General features: G+C 46.8%; 1 long non-coding RNA gene across 2 annotated transcripts in view; it reads right to left on the bottom strand.

Moving 5' to 3' along the window:
* The window catches only part of LOC144763914 (uncharacterized), a 685449-nt gene that overhangs the window by 412769 nt on the left and 253077 nt on the right, over nt 1-19603 (bottom strand). The gene's annotated exons all lie outside the window — the stretch shown is intronic.

The raw sequence follows: 19603 nt of genomic DNA, 5'->3' as shown, positions 1-19603 counted from the left end.
TAATGAGGAATGGTCACACAAAATATTATCACCACTTAACATTAGCCTGGGAAAAATAGGTTACAAAGAAGGGAACATATTTACAAAAAATGTATGTGGCAAGTAAGGGATACAGCATTTTAAGATGGAGAGATCAAGAGTCTTTTGACACAGTGAGCTAGGTACAGTTTATTCCATATCACTGGTAGACTTCGTCAAACCACAAAAACATTCATTGGATGCGGTTCTGATGTCACACAAATCAATATTTTAAAAAAATGGTGTATCCAGTTAAGGGCGTTGAACAAGGGCCTAATGAGGTTCCTGTTGTTCACAAGGAATAGAAGATGCATCTCGGTATTGAAATCAATTACAAGAACATCCGCAAAGTCTTTATGCTGTGGGAGTAACTGAAACCTTAGATTCCTCTTAGTCGGTAGTCCCTGTCATCATTGTGTAAAGCAAATGTGATGAGATAGGAATGAGTGTGAACCTTAGGTTTCTCAGCAAAAACATCTCTGTAGTCGTCTTTATGTGAACTAAGATCCGGAAGATAATAGAAAAATTGGAAGTAGCCATGTTTTTCTCAACCATAGACCTCACAGCAGCGTACTAATAAGTAGAACTTAGCGCAGACGGACTATTGTTGATAACCTGTATCACACCTTTTGTTGCATTCAGGTTTCTCAGGATGCTTTTTCAAAATGTGTCAGCACCTTCCATTTTATAGTAGATTCTGTAATTGTTTACAGGGGAGTGAGGAGTGCAACGTTTTCTAGATAATATTCAGGTATTCACAAAAACTAAGGAAACACATTTGTTAACTCTAAAGAGGTTGCTAGGAATTTTATGGTTTAAATCTTTTTATTGATTTAAAAACAAACAAAATACCAAGACCCTCAGCTCCTCAGAGACATCGCAAAAAAGACAACAAAGTCGCATTACAGTGTTACCTTTGGTAATATGCACGGAGCGGGTCCGCCAATTAAACAAGGGAAGGGCTAGTGGAAAAATAGAACCCCCCGCCTTCCTAACCCACTCCCACCCCATTCCAACCCACCCACCCCTCGTCCACCTGAAACTAAGAAGAAGGAAGGGAAACGTGAAGGGGAACAGTCTGATGTTTAGTGACGGACCTTACGGGTTGTCTTGGATGTGCTACTCGGGATCTGAGTGTCTGGGAGACAAAGTAGTCGCAAGTATCAAAGGCATGTCAACTCCCTAAATTCGGACACTAATAATGTCAAAAAGGTCCGCCATAGTTCAGGGAAATCCGACCCCGTGTCAGCTAGCGAGAGTGTCAGTTTCTCCATACCCAGTACCAGCCAAAGTCTCTGGAGCCATCCAGAATGTGTAGGGACTGGGCGGAGCGACAATGGATCAAAATATTTTGTATGGCCGCCCCTAGGCGATCGCAATCAACTGACCCTTCCGGGACTTGAGTGGATATGTCAGTGGGTTAGGTAAACCCAAAAGGATATAAGAAGGCAATCGTGGGAGCTGTGTTTCAAAGTGTAAATCAACTTCATCAAGTACTTGAGACCAGTATGGTTGTAGGTAAGTGCAGCCCCAGAGGACGTGTTCTAATGTGCCCACCTCCCCACAGTCCCTCCAGCAAAGGTCGCTCTGGCCTAGGTCAAAGTGGTGTAGGCATTCTAGCATATAATACCAATAAGTAACAGTTTTGGACAGCGTTTCTGTGAGGCCTGTATGGTAGGCTGAGTGTCTGCCCTGTGATATATGCCCTCCCATTCCTTGTGAGTCAGTGATCTCCCGAGGTCTCTTTCCCAGCGTACACAACCCGCGTTGTGCATACATGTAGTGTTGGCTAACAACATTCTATAAAGATCAGAAATGATCTTCTTATCCGAGGTGCGGGTCACAAGCCACTTCTCGTAAGGAGTCAATAAACGCTGTGCATGTGGTTTGATTTGTGGATGCAGTGCCCAGTGACGAAGCTGGAGGTATTCCAGATGTTCCGTTTCAGGGATGTCATAATGTTCTTTGAGCTGCGGGAAAGGGATGATGCCATCCAGATCGAAGAGGTGACCCAGGGATCTGCAGGGGGAGGAGCGCCAGGCCTGAAATGCTCGAGTGTCTGTGCCCAGTTGGAAGTCCGGGTTGTCGCACAGTGGTGTTAGGGGCGACGGAAAAGGGGTCAGCTGCGTGGAAACGTTGGTGCGGTCCCAGGCTTCCATGATGGTGCCTGTGATATAAGAAGCATACAGATTAGGGGGCCGGTGCAGTTTGCGGAGAAAGGGAACCCCCTGTAGAGGTCTGTCTGCTACAGCCTGGTCCTGGAAAAGCCAATGTTTCTCTGACTCCAACTGTTGCCATTCCACCAGGTATCGGAGCTGGGCAGTGTGGAAGTATGTTTGAAGATCTGGCACCCCTACTTGCCACTTCTCGGGTGGAAGAACTGCAACCTGATGTCGGAAACGGGGTTTGCGGCCGTGCCAGATGAAGCGCGATAGCTCCGCCTGGGTCTGCTGAATCCAACCTAACGGAGGTTTGAGGGGAAGGGTCTGGAAAAAATACCGGATTTGGGGGAGGATCATCATCTAAGTGGCTGTGATCCTGCCTAACCAGGACATTGTACAATGTTTCCACTTCATTAGTTCTGTGCGTATGTGGGTGCGTAGAGAAGAATAGTTGTCTTCGGCAGTTGTCTGAAGCGTGGGTGCTAATTGAATACCTAGGTAGGGTATTGCCGCAGATGCCCATTGCACCGAGTGTTCCTCCTGCAGAAAGGCGAGGGTGTGTGAGGATAATGAAAGATCAAGAGCAATGGATTGATCCATATTAATGTTAAACCCTGAGCCTCTCGCACATGCATCTAGCTCAATAAAGAGGGCGTGCAGTGCTGTGACCGGGTCTGATAGGGAGAGCAGGATATCGTCCGCATAAAGAGTAACGATATGGATGTCTCCCCTAAATTTAATCCCAGTGATGAGGGGATGCTTTCTAATTCGAAGCACAAGAGGCTCCATGTAGAGCGCAAAGAGGAGAGGTGACAGGGGGCACCCCTGCCGCGTGCCCCTGCTGATGGGGAAACAGGAAGATGTGTAACCATTGACGTGGACTGTCGCCATAGGGGAGCGATAACAATTTAAGATTTGAGTTTAAACTTCTCCCCGAAACCAGCAGCCAGCAGAACCATTTCCAAATAGGGCTAGTGCACCCTATCGAAGGCCTTCTCTGCGTCAATGGCCAGAAGCATATACTCGCCTTGGGTACGGGATGCTTTCTCTATCAGATGCAGAATACGTTTGGTTTTGTCACTAGTCTGCCCCTGGGGGATAAAATCAGCTTGGTCAGGCTCAACAAGTTGGGCCATTTAAGGTGCCAGGCGAGCTGCCAGGATACTAGTGTATAGTATAATATCTACGTTTAAGAGCGATATGGGCCTGTATGCGTTGCAGGTCATCTTGTCCTTCCCTTGCTTCGGGATTACAACTTTTGTTGCCTCCAGCATCTCACCTGGAATGGTGCTGGTGTGCTTGAAGGTGTTGAAGAGACTCGTCAAGATGGGTGCCAGCTGAGAGCAGAATGATTTATAAAAGGCGGCCGTATAGCCGTCTGGGCCGGGTGATTTACCTAACTTGAGACGGGAAATTGCCGAAATAACCTCCTCTGTCTGTGTGGCTCTGTCCAGATAGGCAGCCTGTGACTGGGACAGGGAGGGCATGTGAGCTGTGGCGATATACTGAGCACTTTGTTGAGCATCTAGGGGGTCCTCAGTATAAAGGTCCGCGTAAAAATCTCGGAACACATCGGCTATGGCTGCACCCTCCGAAATTGTTTCTCCCCCAGACGTGCAGGTATTTTGCACTCCTTGGCGCTGGCGCATCTCCCGCAATTTGTTAGCGAGGAGGCGGCCACACCTATCCCCCCCAGTGTAGTAGAATGACGGAGCGGGAGAGCTGCATATTCAACTCTGTCTTGGTCTAAGGCCGCTAATTGTTTCCTCTCAACACAAAGTTGCTGCCAAGCGCGGGAGGCCCGTGTTCTCTGGTGTAATTGCTCGAGCTCCAAAACCCTCTGTGTTCTTCCCTTTTACAATTCCTCTCCCAGTTCTGAGCGGATGAAATAGCTATGAATTCCCTCCATAGGACTGCCTTTAGTGCCGGTCAGAGTTAGCTTTAAGGGTGAGAAAGTTAGTGATAGCCCCTTGAATTTGTTCAGTCACTTTGGGTTGGTGCAAGAGGGTGTCGCGCAGCCACCACTGCCTCAAAGGTCGGGAGGAGCCGGTAGTTGAAAGGTGGCCAGGACTGGGGAATGGTCTGATAACGAAGCTGTTAAAATTTCTGTGTTGGTTGCATAAGCCCGGAGTGAAGTGGAGCTAAGGAAGTAATCTAAGCGCGCATATGTCTTGTGAGCCCCTGAGTAGAAGGTATAGCTACAAGTGTGTGGATGGAAATGCCCCCATAGATCCGAGAGCCCCAATTCACCAAGGTATCTCTGTCCGGATTGTGTACGCACAACTACCTGCGTCCTCCGTTGGCAAGAGCAGTCTAAAACATTATTAAATACAATGTTAAGCTCTCCTCCCAGCAACAAGTATAGGTCTGAAGCTGTGGCTGACTTACGCAGAGCAGCAAGAAGAAACTTGACCTGTCCCTCATTGGGCGCATTTATTGACCCAACAACAAGTGTCATCCCTCCAACTGAGAACTGGTATGTGAGTAGGCGGCCCTTTATCTCTGCTTCTTTATGCCCCACCTTACCGGTGAAGGAGCGGGAGACTAATATGGCTACTCCTGCAGATTTGGAGGTGCTAGAGGAAAGCAGCTGCATGGGGAAATATTTGGACTGTGGCCTATGATGGTCTTTAGAAAGAAGGTGAGTTTCCTGGAGAAGGGAGATGTCCGCCTTGGACTGTTCTAAGTAGTTTAAAACTGCTCTGCGCTTAATTGGGTTATTTAAACACCTCATATTAAGAGTAAGAACCTTGAGGGAGTCATGTAGCATCAGAGAGGCACAAAGGGACTATAAGGCTGTTCGTGCAGCAGGTTTCAATGTGCAGTGGGGGATAAGGTGGTCCTCTACCAGGTTGGGAGGGAAGGCATAGCAGAGGAATTGCTGGGGGAGGTGGACGAGGGAACTCAAACCCAAAAACAACTCCCTAAAAACCGATGAACAAATCGAAAAGTGCAACTAAGAACAGACAATCCAGTCCATGTAAGAAACAGAGTTCCAGAAAAAGTGTACGCCCTCCCGAAATAGCTGGGAAGTCGTCATAGTGGGGTTCATAGTGTGGGCAAGGGTGGCGGTCCGGATCCCCCCTGCGCCTACCAAAGATCAGAGTGCCACCATCATGGAAGGACAGGTGACACGTGCTCACTACACTTCGGTGCTCGGCCCGGCCAGGGCATCAGCAGCAGAGGTGAGAGCCTCCTGCTGTCCCTTCGCTATGTCCTGTTTGTTCGGCTTGCGAAATCTTTGCCATCGTCAGCGTCGCTGCCACCCCAAGAGTGACGTCTCTGGTTCTGATTCGTTGGCCTGTCGGTCATCCTCCTCATGAGGCGCCGCCAGGCCCAGCAGCTGGCAAGTGTCCACGAGGTAGCGCATCTGGTGTAGTCTGCCATTAGGTGATGTTCCGTTGTTGTCACAGGGCGGAACTGCCTTCGGCGCTGTAACGTGAGCAGAGCCAAGTCCTGGTATAGCACTGGAGAATGGCCTTGATAGGAGATGGGGTGAAGGGATCTTGCTTTAGTAAATATAGTTTCTTTGGTCTTGAAGTCCTGCAGACAGACAAGGATGTCAGCAGGCGGGGCGTTGGGTGCTCGAAGTGGGCCGACTCTGTGTGCCCTATCCAGGACAATAGGGGTGTCTGCCGGGGCTCTCAGAATATGATGGAAGAGGCCCTCCGTGAAAGCAAAGAGGTCCTTGGTGTCGTCCGATGGCTTCACCCCCCGTATCCTGATGTTGTGCCGCCGTGACCTGTTTTCCAAATCCTCCAGATGTGTTTGCATATCGAGGTGCTGATCTTGTAGTCGGAGAATCTCTTGTTGGAGCATGGTCACCTCTACCGAAACTTTATCGCTTCTGCCCTCCAGGGTCGCTACTCGCTTCCCCACACTGTCCAAGTCCGTGCATATTTCCCGCATCTCAGCGGTCAGCTCTGTTTTTACAGATTGCATGTCAGACCGGAGGGTGTTAAAGAGCGACACTAGAAACGCTTTAGTAAAGAGTTCATCTCCGGTCTCTGGCCGGGCCAGGGAAGTCGCCGTCTGGGATGAAGCGGCTGGGAGGTTAGCGGCAGGAGAGGCTTTCTCAAAGAGTTCTTTTAATGACTTCTGTTTCCTTGTCCTGGCCAAGGACATAGTCGTGGGGGCCTCAGAATGGCGTAAGTAGCAGGGGAGTACCAGCGCCCACCTCACCGTGCGAGAGCAGTCACCAAGATCCAATCCCAGCCCCATTCCGGGTAAGGCCGCACTGTCCCACGTCACACAATCACCTCGAGTACACCACAGATGCTCAGACTCAGGACAGAGTGCTCACCCCCTTCAGTACCTTCCTCGAAGCGCAGATGGTCCTCCATAGATGACCAGCGTGAGAGTCACCCCACGCCCAGCCAGGTCCGCAGGGCGGCGCCGCCGCAGTGGGAGACGCGGCCCGATTCAGGAGGTCCCCGGGGTCGCACGTCACCACATGGCCTATTTAGAGCATCTGCCCCCCCTGTCTCCACCACCAACAAGCTGCTACCCCTTGCAAGTCAAGGTTGAGGCCAAAGTCAGAGGCCGGCACCCCCGTACCACCAGCAGGCTCTCCAGGGAGGGATCAAATTAGAAGAATGCAGATTGCGCGGGGCCCCAGGCCGCGTTGAATGTCTAGGCCAACACAGGTGTTCTCCAGGGCCCACTCCAGCAAAAAGGGCCACTTCTGGGTCCACTGTAGGGGTCCCGGGCTCCGAACGCCAATCGGTGGGATCGCACACCAGTCCCCTCAAGGCGCGCCCCCGATGGGGATGGGGCCTCTCCTGACGAGCCCCGGGTCCCGGCCCCGCCGCTGCACTCCTCACCTCCTCGCCTCTGTGTCCAACCAATCCTCTGTGGCCAGGTCTACAGGTCGGTACAAAAGGGGGTGGTGATGGACGAGCATCTGAATCAATCAAACACTCACACCCAGTCAAAAGATCTGGGTTTAATCCATCACCGTTCTTTAGCCCACTCTGCCACTCTAGTTCAGACATGGCTATATGCAAATCAGTCTGACCCTGTGCCTCATGGGAACAGTCCAGCCCAAACTGCCAAGCCATGTCTTCCCTGGACCGGAAACAAGCTTCCGAGGACCGGTTTCTGGCATTCCAGCCGTCTTCAGCCCGGCTTGCTTGAATCCAGTGGCAAAGTGAGCAAGGGACTCACGTCTGAGCATGCCCTGCCACACTTATGGCGGCCAAAAGTGGTACAAATGGGGGTGGTGATGGACGGAGCATCTGAATCAATCAAACACTCACACCCAGTCAAAAGATCTGGGTTTAATCCATCACCGTTCTTTAGCCCACTCTGCCACCCCAGTTCAGACGTGAGTCCCTTGCTCAGTAGTGGATCCTTTGCTAACGTTTGCCATTGTATTCAAGCAAGCCTGGCTCATGAGGGGTGTTACCCCAAAATCGGTTTGAGGATGCTTGTTTCCGGTCCAGGGAATACCTGGCTTGGCAGTTCGGACTGGATTGATCCCTTAAGGAACAGGGTCAAAACTGATTTGCGTATGGTGGGTCTGAACTGGGTTGGCGAATTGAGGTAAAGAACGATGATGGATTCAACCCATGATCTGTGACTGGGGGTGTGTGTCTGAAAAGTTTCAGTGCTCCATCCATCATCTCCTTGAGTTTGTGTTTTATTCTGTATTGCTATTTTCTGAGACTATGCACAATTTTGCTCAACTCATGATTACTGTGTGTATTTTAATATATTAGAGGGCTCACTCTGGAGATGATCCTGAGTTTTTATTTTATTTTTGGGGAGCAGATCCATATTCTTGAATGTTATTGATGAAAAGGCTGAAAATCTTCTCATGCTGCATCTTACCAATTTACTGAGCTATACCTGATGACTAACTACATTTTTGCCTTCTGCAATAATTGGGGACTTTTAACAAACCTCCTTGGTTTTAAATTAGCTTTTGACTTGAGCAGGCTTATTTCTTTGTCTATGCAATTAATTACACTGACATTTCTATCTTTCAGAAGCACAGTCCTTATATACTCTTGAGGATATCACTGCCCACAGTCCTGCATAGGTGATTTATCTTAGATTATCTAATGAGATAGCATTAATGTTTTTGGTGGAGAATGCGGGTAGAGCAGCATTCTTACAAAATAAGACTTTACCACCTGATTTAAGATACACAGTGAAAGAAGAGGCATGGAATTTTATCGGCAAAGAAACTGGATTCATTAAAAGTGCAGAGTCAGTGGGAATGAAAGTGGGACCAAATGCAGTTTACCTTTGAACTCCTCAGTACAACCTTACATAAGAAGCAAAGGGTGGACTGAAGCCTGTTTTTGAAAAGATGATTTAACGTGTCACTTTAAGAGATCATTGGCATAAAGAAACCTGGTTGAAAAAGGAAGGCGACCTAAAACCTGCATAAAATTAATAATCTTGTAGTCAAATGTTGCCCAGTGGTACCAAATCCTGCTGTGATTTTGTTTCATATTCTGGCTGATGCAGAATTGTACACAGTCAATGACTTGTGCCAAGTATTCTTTTCCATTCCTCTTCATGGCACCTTTTTGCATTCAGGTTTTTAAATAAAGTTCTTGTATGGTAATGTATACCACCGGGGTATACCGAAAGCCCCTCGATCATTAGTCAGATCCTAAAGAAATACACAAAGATGTGCAGTTGCCTGATAACTCAGTGATTGTTGAGCATATAGATGATGTGATGATATCCTCTAAAATAAAAGAAGATTGTAAGATGGATACAATTGAGGTCTTGAACCATCTTGCCAATAATGGGCATAAGGTATCATCTACAAAATGTCACTATTGTATGAAATAGATTATCTGTGAAGGACTTCATGTTGTAGAGGGCAAGAACAGCATCTAAATAATGCTTTTCTGCACTCCTGAAAATGTATCCACCAAACAACCAATGAGAAGTGATAACGTTTCTGGGAACGGTTGGCTACGGTATACAGTGTGTTCCAAACATTTCACTTATTTCAAAGCCTTTACTGATACTTACTCACAGGGATTTAAGTGATCTGGTGCCCTGGGATGATGAAAGTATGATTGCCTTCCTGGAGCACAGTGAGAAAACTCTGTTTCGGACTCACTCCATTAATGTCAAATTATGAAAAATATTTTATTTGTTCTGGTGTACATGGTGAAATAAATGGTTTCTGACCTACTCCTCTGCTAAACTGGATAATGTAGCTGCAGCTCTTCCTGGCTGTTTCAAATCTTGCAACTTAGTGGAGTGAAAGGATTGTTATGAGTTATGAGCTTATTGTGTTGGTCCATCATTCAGTTGGGATTCTTCTGACTCATACTCAAACTCAGCACCTGACAAATCCTGCTTAACAAAATACCAACAACTGATAATAGCATCTGAGAACATTTCAATCACAAGATGCGATACCCTGAATCCTGTAACACTTTTGTCAATTGCAAACAAAGATAATGATGAGGATTAGACTGCGACCATGACTGCATGTATGTGACTTAATTGTGCACCAAACCAAGACCAGACATACATGAGGTACCACTAGAACTGGCTAATCTGATTTTTTTTGTGAATGATTCTGGTCTGAGAGACCATCAAGGAATAATAAGGGCAAAGCATGCAGTCTGCACCTCATGAAACATTTAGAAAGCATCAAACTTATGTAATGTAACTGCAGCACAAATAGCAGGACTGATTTATTTAACAAGAGCATGCTCAGGTGCCTGACCGGCAAAAACACGCAATCGTTAGTCTACTGCTGAAGAAGCCCTCCTTATATCCAGACAAGACAGAAAACTATAGACCTGTTTCTCTGCTTCTGTGTGTAAGCAAAATTCCAGAAAAGACAGTCAATAGCCAGCTGCCCAAATTTTTGCAATCTCATGATCTGCTACATCTAACACAAACTGGATTTAGATCTGGATACAGGACAAAGATAGCTCTTCTAGCAGCTACCGAAGATCTCATGAGTACTCTGGACCAGGGAGCTCGGCTGTGCTCATTCTTTTAGATCTGAGTGCAGCCTTTGCCACTGCTTCCCATTCGATTCTGCAAAGCAGGTTGGAGATGTTAGGATTCAAGGACATAGCACTGAGCTGACTGGCCTCCGTTCTGTAAAACAGAAGCTTCCAGGTCAGGGAGGGACACTGATTGTGAGAAGTACATCAGCCATCAGCCTAAATGTGGAGTTCCCTAGGGCTCATCCCTCTGATGTATATATGCGCCCCTTAGTTGACATCATCTGTCTAGCAGGAGTTGCGGTGGTCTCATATGCCAACAACACTCAGATTATCGTCTTCCTTGCTACAAATATCAGACAAACTGTTGCCAAGATGATGGAATGCATGTGAATGTACAGCAGCCACCTTAAATTGAATGGTGATAAAACAGAGGTTATGTTGGTGAGAAATAACCCCTTTCTCTGGAATAATTTCTCAAGGCCTATATGCCTGCGCAATTGTCAAACTCCAAAAGATGAGGTTAAAAGCCTGGGAGTATTAGTTGACCACAACCTCACCATGGCAGCACAAGTCAAGAAATTGGCAGGATCATGATTTGGTCTCTTAAGAGCCCTCAGGAAGAATATTAAATGGCTTTGCATCAACATCCGTTGAATAATCATTGAAGGACTTATCATGTCACGCCTATACTACGGTAATTCACGAGAAAGCTAAAGGTCATATAAAATGCTGCAGCCAGAGTCCTAAATATCACTTGGCACATCTGGCGCTGGCAAGCCTTCATTGGCTGCCCGTAAGGCAGAGAATTGAGTTTAAGTATCTCTGTATAGTCCATAAAGTAAAGCATGCTCATAGACAACACATTGGGAAGCATTTCATTGTTCCTTACCAGAATCTACAGGACTTATGATCAAAGAATCAATCTCTGCTGGCTATACCAAGAATGAAAAGAGCCAGAAGCATGGACGCTCCTTTGCCTATCTCTTACCAGGCTCTGGAACTCACTTATAATAGGCTTAAGCTCTAAAAATAATTTCTCAGCTTTCGGAAGCAACTGAAACATTTTCTGTTCTCCTAAATTTATTTAGCTTGTTCATCTCTCAGGTTACCTGTTAGGGATAGGAAGTCCGTGTTTGGGTAGCCATGTACTTTACAAGACCCACAAAATGAAATTAATGAAATCAAATGAAGTGCTGCTTAGCTAAAGGATTGAGTGTTACGATTTATACTGACAGCCAATATGACTTTATTGCGGTCCATGATTTTGTACAATTGTGTTCACCAAGGAGTTTTATGACATCTTCAGGTACCCCAAAAAAGAATAGCACACACATTTTAGAATTGATGGAAGTATTGCGGTTACCCAATAACATTTCAGTAGTCAAGTGTGCTGCTCATAATGGTTTAAGTGACATGATCACTTTAGGAAATTGGTTCGCAGATGGGCATTGCAAAGTACTTGTTTGAGTCACAATACATTCAATAGAGCAATTTAACATTTTAAATAATATTGACATTGTCATTTGTATCTTGTATAATTTTTTCAAATATTGAGTGCACTCAGAGAACTCCAGAATGGTGCACCTGAAGGCGAGAGTAAAACTTGGGAAAGAACAGGTTACCCAATGACATTTCAGTAATCAAGTGTGCTGCTCATATGTGGCACCTGTTCTTGTCTACTACATGGCCTGAAGTCAATCTTGGGACTCTGACGCACCTATTTGGCAGATGATCGTCTAATCCACCGTGTTGGCACGACTAGACTACTGCAATGGCTTGCGTTATGGCGTCAACTGAGTGAGTAAAAGACTGCAGTGGGCACTAAATGCAGCTGCACACATGCTTTTTGACCTACCTAAGCACTGCCATGCACCTGACCTTTTACGCCAACTCCATTGGCTACCCATCAAGCAGAGAGTCAATTTTAAGACACTGTGTACGACACACAAGATCTTGTATGACCTGAGCCCACAAATTCTGAGCGAGCTGTGCTCCATGTATGTCCCGACACGAGCCTTGCACTCTGCTGATCTGAATCTGGCCCGTGTTCCACGGGTACACAGGTCAAGAGTAGGGAGTCGCTTTTTTCGGACACTTGCCCCAACCCTTTGGAACTCAATCCCTCTTGCCGCTCGCTGCATGCAAGACCATCGAGCCTTCAGAAAAATGATCACGACGTGACTCTTCTCCAACCACTAGCCTCCTCGCCCTATCATCCTGCCAGATTTAGCGCTAGGACCCCCTGTTGCTGGGGCAGCCATGCGTTCTATAAGTGTCCCTAACATAACATAATTTTTAGAAAAGATCACAATGATGTTTGGGTAAAAATTCAATTTTGTCACCACTGTCTACATTGGTACATGGTTCTACAAATATTGGTTGTGGTGCTATGGTCAGGCTGTTTAATAAGTGCTAGTTCAATCCAAACTTTAGTACTTTAGCTGAAAGTCTGTGTTAACTATGTATTAATTTTCCACAAATTATTGCTGGGTAACAATGAGCCACTTAGGAAAGTCTCAGGGCCCATTCACCAGAATGCTATTAAATGTCATTCAAATGCGTGTTTGCAGTAATCTGAGAAACATTTTAGCCACTCTATGTTTATTCTCAAAGTGGGTTGAGGCCTACCCACCAAGGCAATGTGATAGCATAACTGTAGCCAAACCATTATTAAGGGAGTTGATTCCCATATTCAGCATGCAAACTTCCTTACAATCAGATAAATGTAACCACTTTAAGAGTAAGTTGATAAATGTACTGTGCAGCGCTTTACAAATTGAGCAGAAGTTCATTATAGTTACAGACCAGACACATCAGAAGTAGTGGGGAAAAACAATGGAACATTGAAATAAAAATTAGCAAACGTATGTGCCTCTGAACTGGGGTGGCGGAGTGAGATAAAGAACGGTGATGGATTAAACCCAGATCAGTTGAGGTTGGCAGGGTATGCTCAGACGTGAGTCCCTTGCTCACTTTGCCACTGGATTCAAGCAAGCCCGAAGCTTGATTCTGGTCCAGGGAAGACATGGCTTGGCAGTTCGGGCTGGACTGGTCCCATGAGGCACAGGGTCAGACTGATTTGCATATGGCCATGTCTGAACTGGGGTGGCGGAGTGAGCTAAAGAACGGTGATGGATTAAACCCAGATCAGTTGACTGGGGGTGAGTGTTTGTATTGTCAACGCTCCGTCCATCATCCCCTTTGGTTCCTCAAAATAAATGGCCAGATGCACTTCCGCCTTTACTGATGAGCCTCAGAAATACTTAAAATAAAAAAGCAGGACTTTATCCTCATGAAGTGATATGGGGAGTGCAAGGAGGATTCCTTATCTGCCTTCAGCTGCACTTGTGTCTTTAAGAGATAGCATTGTGTTGGACTACTGTGAAGGACTGGCGGATGTCATATGCTCCATCTCTCATCAGGTGAACTTGGTAACATGATCAACAAAAGAAGAATTGTATTACACTCTGCTGCCTGGTGATTGGGAGCTGGTACAGAAGTATATTCACAAGTTGTGTCTGCAGCCATGATAGAAAGCTCCATGTCAAGACATCCTAATGATGAATACTGCTGTGAAAAGTGCAGGCCTGCCACAGTGTATCCATGCATCTTAACTGAGGAGAGTGTAGACTGAAGAGGAAGAAGTAGTAACCGCAACCGCCAACTCGTAGTGTCAAACATGAGTTTACAGCATGGATCCAGAAGGGATTGTTCAAGAACAGGAAATTTGAGTTCAAGATGAAAGGGTGTAACTGAAAATTCAATTTTCAAACACCCCTGAATGCAATCACTTTGCAGTGAATCAAGCTGTTTCAGCCAATAATGAGAACCAGGTTCAAGTGAAGACGAATTTGCAGTGGTAGTTATAGGGGGATCCAAAGATAGCAGTGCGGATTAAGTAGACATGTGGTCTGAGACTGTTAAAGGTAGAAAAAGAGTGCTAAAAAGAGTTCAAAGAACAGTGCCAAACAAACTGTACGCAACTACAGAAAGGTCATATCTAACTATTGCTGATCTTATAGTTTTTTTGTGCATTTTATATTTATGTGCAGTATTTGCAACGTACATAATGTAGATTTGCCACCTAATTCACATGTACAGACTGACATGGTGCTTTCGCATAAGAAACAAATTTGTTATGACTTATAAAAGTGTGTTTCTTTGCTTAATGTTAACTAGACCTCAATTTAGGGCCTGACACTATCTTGTTCAAAATGGATGTAGTTTCCTTGCATGTTCACTGTTCATCTTTTCTGCAGCAGACTTTGTTCTTGCTGTTCTTGAAGAAAATGTCCAACCCTGTCACAGTTGTATTGCATTTTCTAAGATCCTTCCACTAGCTCACTCTACTTCATTCATTCACAATACTTAACTGGTGTTCTAGTTACTAGTTTGTCTGGTCATCTCCGGATGACATTAGTAGGGAGTGTGCAGAATCAATATTCATGTAGTAGCATAGTGCTTAGATGCAAAGGCAATATGAAGTTTCATAGAGCTATGCTATGATTTGCTGGGATCAAAATTGTTTGCTTATAACGATGATTTAACAGAAACAGATGATTTCCTATGCAAAAAACTGTATATAAGTCCCCAATTTTAGTCTAGAACTTTTCCGAAATCTTTCCGATAATATGTTTTATAGGAACAAGCAGCTGGGTTCTAGCGGACAGCACCACCAGGGCTAATCACAGGATTGTTATCATATATTTCCCACCTCAAATGACCTGCTGCTAGTAGATCATGGAAAACATAGCACTTTTTTTGTGGATGAGAGGCAACATAAATTGTGATCAAGTTAAAACTGTACAGTCAGATTGACAAAATGAGTCTTGTGTTGGTATTCTTCTTTTATTTTCAGTCGTGTTTTGGTATGCACAGAACAGAATCAGCCAACGCGTTTTGCCCAAAAGATGGGCTTCTTCAGGGCAAAAGATTGTTGATGACGCACGTAATTCATCAAGGTTTGGCCATCTGAATCGTAGTGAATAGACGGTCTGTGTTATAGTGCGCAAACTCCCATGTTGGAGAGTGTTCTTTGATGGCATAAAGGACCTTTTGGTCATAAATGCTGGATCTGAGAAAAGGAGCCGTGTCCGGATGTGATCGTTCTGCCTGCAAGCCTTTGTCATCCACAAAAAAACATGACTTTCCGATAATGCTAGGTATGCTGTCTACTTTCTTATTGCCTTTGTTGCTCACTTGGGATCTGAAATTATTCAGATTTTACACATTATTCTGAATGTCACACCCAATTAGAGCTTTTGTTGCAATGAATTTATGCATTTACATTTGTGGTTTCTGTTCCATACCTTTTGATTTTTTGTAATAAATCTTTAAACTGTATTTCTGACCTAGAACTCAGGTATTGAGTCTGTCCTTACTTGAGGGCTCATTAGCATGGCATGCTGCCTTTTACCCCAACCACATTAGTATGGGGTACCGCCAGTAGGCAATCGTCACAATTGCCTACCAGGCGGAAAAGACCTGCAGGCACCGCCATCGATATTATGATGTTGGCGGTTTAATGCCTTTCCATGGCGGAGACTCTGCCATGGAAAGGCTTGCAGTATTTACGTTGGGGGTCCGTTGCGGGCCCCCGGGGGTTGGGAGGTAGAGGGATGCACTTTGGGGGTACCCATGGTACCCTCCAACATTCACATACACAAGGTGTCAGGCACCGTGCGGTGCCTGTCACATTGTGCATGCCAATGCACAACATGCATATATTGCATTGTGGTGGGTGCTGTTTACAGCATCGCCCGCCAAAATGCAATATATGCTGAATGCCACCGTGGCGGTGGCATCCTAATTGCCATGGAGGGACTGCTGCACCTCTGACCGTCGGTCCGTCAGCCGGGAAACATCCTTTACCACGCAACTTTTACCACGCAGTGCTTTTGCAACGCAGGTTTAACATCGAAAACCATTACAACGCATTGCACTGGGGGGCGCTCTAGGATAGGGAATAGTTTTAATTTACTATCCAACACCTTCCCTACTATCCACGGGGACTGGAGTTGGAATACTAAATTAAACTTTTCACTGTCCAGCATTCCTAAGCGCTATGCGTTGTAACAGCATGCGTTGTAAAAACTGCAATGTAAAGGCATGCGTGGTAAAAGCATGCGTTGTAATGTCATACATCCCCGTCAGCCATCATAATGGACCCCTTGATTGGCTGTATTTTTGATGTGTTGTATGAATGAATGAATGAATGAATATTTTATTTGCATGGTTAATTGAAACCATTGCAGTACAAAATCAAAATATAAAAATAAATCTGCATACTTGATAAAACCAGCGTATCATGATCACAATTTCTCAATTCGTTTTACAATCGCAAAGATGAATCCTATTAAATTGGCCTTTGAAATAGATACAGTTTTGTTTTATAGTATTGTCTAAAAACATTTAGGGTTCAAGTTTTGGCATTTTCGCATCCACTGCCTTCATGAATTTCACAAAACTGCAGTTCAACTGTGGGTCCTGAGATGCAAAGCAGGCGAGAACTGCTTTCCTTCATGAGCGTATCCCTCGTTGATTAAAGTGATGTTTCAGCAGATGTTTCCATTCATCCAACAATTTGACCGCCCGGACTCGTTCCTGACCGGTTGCTCCCTCCTCGCTCCTCTCCCATTGCTGCTGGCTGCCTGCCCTTGGTGAACATCGCACCCCTAACTGGACACCACGGTATCGCCTGCGATTAGTAATATTAGCGTAGTGATTTTAGAAGCTGCTAAACATAACTTAGGCTCCGCTTTGTAATTGACCTGCTCTCATAGCGCATGGAATTGTAGCGCCGCCCGCCCTGCTTTGTGAACAGTGCATATGTATGTTTACCTCCACCAGCAACTGCAAGTATTTCGATTGCACTCTCGGTGCCTCAGGCGATTTGCTGCCCCTGCCTCGCCTTCCCTTTGAACTCCATTTTGTTTAGTGTTGTTGTTCCCAGGCACGCCCCTCCTCCCCGCTACCGCCTCCCAGCTGCTGACCCTCCCACGCTCCGCCCCCTCCACTATCCATTAAATGCCAGATGTCCACACGCGCAGCGTCCACGCGCTGCGGCCGCGCCGAAGGTGCGCCAAAGGTAAGCCCGTCTACGCCCGTCCGCGCCTGGACCGCGCCCAGCGCCCGTCCCCCTGCCCTCGGCCGCTCCCACCCCCCCAGAGTAACTTATGATGCCGCTACTCTCCTCGCCCTCAACGCCGGACGCACCCCACTCTGCTGCCAAGCTACCCCAGGACGTACCCACGGCCCATTCTCCTGCCTCTCCTGTAAGTTCAACTGTGTCAGGACCCTCACCAAACACACTTCCTCCACACACAGCTCCGAACCCAACGACTTGAAATGCATCCTACTGAACACCCGCTCGGTCCACAGACACGCAACCGAACTCTGGGACCTAATAGACTCTACATCTCCTGACATCGCCTTCCTCACTGAAACATGGATGAATACATCTTCTGCCCCCGACATCGCCATAGCCATACCGGACACATACAAGATCATTCGAAAAGACCGCACCATTAACAAAACTGGAGGAGGCATAGCCATCGTCCATAGAAACACCATCAAAATTACAACCAGCTCTGACGACAATCTTGCAACCGCCGAACACCTCCACTTCCAGATCCACACCGACCCCAGGACCACACTCAGAGGAACCCTCATTTACAGGCCCCCAGGCACCCGATCTCAATTCAGTGACGACATCACTGACTTCGTCAGCCCGCACGCCCTCGCTTCCGAGAACTACATTCTCCTAGGAGACATCAACTACCACCTTGACAACATTCTCGACAACAACACCACCACCCTTCTGGACAACCTGTCCAATCTCGGACTCAAACAACTTGTTAACACCCCCACTCACACAGCCGGACACACGCTCGACCCTATCTTCACCTCCAGCAAGCACATCTCCTTCGATCACACTACAGCTCTCCACTGGACGGATCACAGCTGTGTTCACTTCAGCTACAAAACAACCCTGACCCACAACCGTCCACAACCCATTCCCCGAAGAAAATGGAACAAAATCACCACCGACCAACTCCTCACATCACTCAGCCAAAACACTCCCACCCTAACAACGGACCCAGACCAAGCGGCCACAAACCTCAGGCAATGGATCACCAACAGTGCGGACGAACTAGCACCCCTGAAAAAACACCAGTTGAAATCATTCAGCAAAAGGGCTCCCTGGTTCAATGACGACCTTAAAAAATCCAAGAAGACATGCCGCACCCTGGAGAAGAACTGGAGAAAAGAACCAACCTCAGACAACATGGCCTCCCTCAAGACAGCCACCCGCAAACACCACCAACTGATTCGATCCGCCAAGAAATCAGCATTTAAGGACCGTCTCGACAACAACTCTCATAACAGCAGGGAACTCTTCAATATCGTCAAAGAATTCACCAACCCTCCCTCAGCATCCAACGACATCACTAACTCCCAAGACCTCTGCGATGCGCTATCCTCCTTCTTCTACAACAAAATCGCCGCCATCCACAACAGCTTCATGAATACTCCCAATGACCAACTCACCCCACCCCCTTCTGTTCCCACCCCTCCAACTAACTACCTCAGGTCCTGGAACCCAATCACCATTGAAAATACCATTCGCCTCATGAACTCAATCCACTCTGGCTCACCCTCGGATCCCTGTCCCCACTACATCTTCAACAAAGCTGACTCCATCATCGCCCCCCAACTCCGCGATGTCATCAACTGCTCCTTCAACTCCGCCTCCTTTCCAGAAATATGGAAACACGCCGAACTCAGCGCCCTTCTGAAAAAACCAACAGCAGACCCCTCAGAACTGAAAAACTACCGACCCATTTCCCTCCTCCCTTTCCCGGCCAAAGTCATCGAGAAAGCCGTCAACAGCCAACTCGCAGCCTTCCTCGAATCCAACAACTCCCTGGATCCCTCACAAAACGGCTTCCGAGCCAAACACAGCACCGAAACCGCCCTCATTGCGGCGACAGACGACATTCGAGCACTCCTGGACAACGGTGAAACAGTGGCCCTCATTCTACTCGACCTCTCCGCCGCTTTCGACACTGTCTGTCACAACACCCTCATACAACGCCTCTACAACATCGGCATACAAGGAAAAGCCTTGGACTGGATCATCTCGTTCCTAGCCGGAAGAACCCAGAGAGTCCGACTCCCCCCTTTCTACTCCGAGTCCACCGAAGTCATCTGCGGCGTACCCCAAGGCTCCTCACTCAGTCCCACCCTCTTCAACGTCTACATGAGTCCCCTCGCCTCCATCGCACGTCAACATAACCTCAACATCATCTCCTACGCCGACGACACCCAGCTAATCCTTTCCCTCACCAAAGACCCCAACACCGCCAAAAACAACCTTCACGAAGGTATGAAAGAAGTAGCCGAATGGATGAAACAGAGCCGCTTAAAACTCAACTCAGACAAAACGGAGGTGCTCATTCTTGGATCCTCCCCCTCAGCTTGGGA

The sequence above is a fragment of the Lissotriton helveticus genome, chromosome 6 (genome assembly GCF_964261635.1).
Source record: "Lissotriton helveticus chromosome 6, aLisHel1.1, whole genome shotgun sequence".
NCBI lineage: Eukaryota > Metazoa > Chordata > Amphibia > Caudata > Salamandridae > Lissotriton > Lissotriton helveticus.
This window is presented reverse-complemented; position numbering and strand designations above follow the sequence as displayed.